The sequence below is a fragment of the Lycium barbarum genome, chromosome 7, assembly GCF_019175385.1.
Source record: "Lycium barbarum isolate Lr01 chromosome 7, ASM1917538v2, whole genome shotgun sequence".
In the NCBI taxonomy this organism is placed as follows: domain Eukaryota; kingdom Viridiplantae; phylum Streptophyta; class Magnoliopsida; order Solanales; family Solanaceae; genus Lycium; species Lycium barbarum.
This window is the reverse complement of record NC_083343.1, coordinates 8,175,745-8,178,102: the sequence shown is the minus strand read 5'-3', so window position 1 is coordinate 8,178,102 and position 2,358 is coordinate 8,175,745. Positions and strand designations below refer to the sequence as shown.

The 2,358-nt window shown below is 39.5% G+C and overlaps 1 pseudogene; it reads right to left on the bottom strand.

Annotated features, from left to right (window-relative positions):
• Positions 1 to 487: 487 nt before the first annotated feature.
• The window catches only part of LOC132601231 (maturase K-like), an 11,302-nt pseudogene continuing 9,431 nt past the window's right edge, over positions 488 to 2,358 (bottom strand).

Here is a 2,358-nt window from a genome sequence, read left to right as displayed (position 1 = left end):
GATCTCTTTTGTTATGGCAGCCTTGTCGGCGTGCGTTTTGTATACGTTTTGGGCCGTTGTGCCATTTGATAGCCTTGTCGGCTTTTGACATATTTGACAGCCTTGCCGGCTTTTCGTTATATATATATATATATGTCCGCACACGGTTGCGTTGAAATGTGTTTGAAACAGTTTGATGTAGTTTGAGACGACATATAGCATTTTAGCCGCATATACTAATTGGATTTCTACATATACGCCCAAATCGGTCAATAATATCAGAATCTGATAAATCGGACCAAACCGGTTTACTAATGGGATGCCCTAATACGGTACAAAAGTTTGCTTTGGCTAATGATCCAATCAAAGGAATAATTGGAACAAGGGTATCGAACTTCTTAATTGCATTATTGATTAGAAATGAATTTTCTAACATTTGACTACATACCATTGAAGAATTTAGTCGCACACTTGAAAGATAGCCCATAAAGTCACGGGAATGGTTGGATAATTGGTTTATATGGATCCTTCCTGTGTGAAAGCACAGAGATAAAATGACATTGCCAAAAATTGACAAGGTAAAATTTCCATTTATTCATCAAAAGAAACGTCCCTTTTGAAGCCAGAATTGATTTTCCTTGATACCTAACATAATGTATGAAAGGATCCTTGAATAACCATAGGGTAACCTGAAAATCCTTAGCAAAGACTTCTACAAGACGTTCTATTTTTCCATAAAAATAGATTCGTTCAAGAAGGGCTCCAAAAGATGTTGATCGTAAATGAGAAGATTGGTTCCGTAGAAAGACGAAAGTGGATTCGCATTCATATACATAAGAATTATATAAGAAGAAGAAGAATCTTTGATTTTTTTTTTGAAAAAGAGTAACCAGGCTTCTTTGAAGTAATAAGACTATTCAAATTCCAATATTCGTGGAGAAAGAATCGTAATAAATGTAAAGAAGAGGCATCTTTTACCCAATAGCGAAGAGTTTGAACCAAGATTTCCAGATGAACGGGGTAGGGTATTAGTATATCTAATACATAATTTAGATGTGAAAAATTGTCCTCTAAAAAAGGAAATGTTGAATGAATTGATCGTAAATTATGAGATTTGAAAATCTTTTTGCCTTCGAAAGAAGATAAAGAAGATATTAATCGTAGAGAAAACGGAATTTCCACAATAAATGCAAATCCCTCTGATATCATTTGAGAATACAAACTCTTGTTGCACCCCAAAAATGGATTTTTGTTAGAATCATTAGTAGAAATAAGAAAATGATTCTGTTGATACATTCGAGTAATTAAACGTTTCACAATTAGGAAACTAAATTTATTGTTATAACCTGGATTTTGCAACAAAATCGACCTATTTCTATTTAAACCATGATCATGAGCAAGTGCATAAATATACTCCTGAAAGATAAGTGGATATAGGAAGTTGTGTTGTTCCGAGCTATCTGGCTGTAAATATCTTTAGATTTTTTCCATTTGAAAAGATACGGGAATCTCCGGATCTATGCTTATTTTCAACTCCCCGAAGCATTTCGTCGATTACTACGCCCTTCCTCGTCTCTGGGTGCCTAGGTATCCACCGTAAGCCTTTCCTCGTTTGAACCTCGCCCTTCACTTTTAAGGTTATGCCATCCTAAGGTGCTGCTAAATGGATGGATCTTATCAACGTCCATGAATGATAAATCATAGATCGAACCGCCAAATCGGAAAAATTGGGTGCTATCATAAAGCTTTGTATCGGCTAAGTTCACGAGTTGGAGATAAGCGGAATCGAACCGCTGACATCCGCCGCAGGGTAAACCACCGCCTCTCAGGTCCCCCGACTGATTCTACGATAGAGGCCAACGATAGACAATAACTCCCCCCCGAACACAGCTTACAACTTTCATCGTACTGTGCTCTCCAAAGAGCAACTCTTCTCAAAATCTCACTTAAAAGGTAATGAGTCATTGCCCTTCTCCGACCCTGACTGCCCAACCTGAGAGCGGATAGCTAATGCGTTCCACTTATTGAACAGGGTTCTATGGTCGGTCCGTGACCCCTGGATGCCGAAGGCATCCTTGGGGTGATCTCGTAGTTCCTATGGGGTGGAGATGATGGGGTCGGTCCATGGATTTTCCTTCCTTTTCTTTTGCCGCATTTCGCTCAAATGGTTGAAGGGAGATAGTGCATCAAGTTGTTCGCAAGGGCCAACTTGATCCTCTTCCCCAAAGATCTCAGATGAGGGAACCCTGGGAGAGCCGCCGACTCCAACTACCGTCCATGTACGATCCATACTAGATCTGACCAACTGCCCATCCTACCTCCTCTACGTTCTTGACAGCCCATCTTTGTCTCAGTAGAGTCTTTCAGTGGCACGTTTCG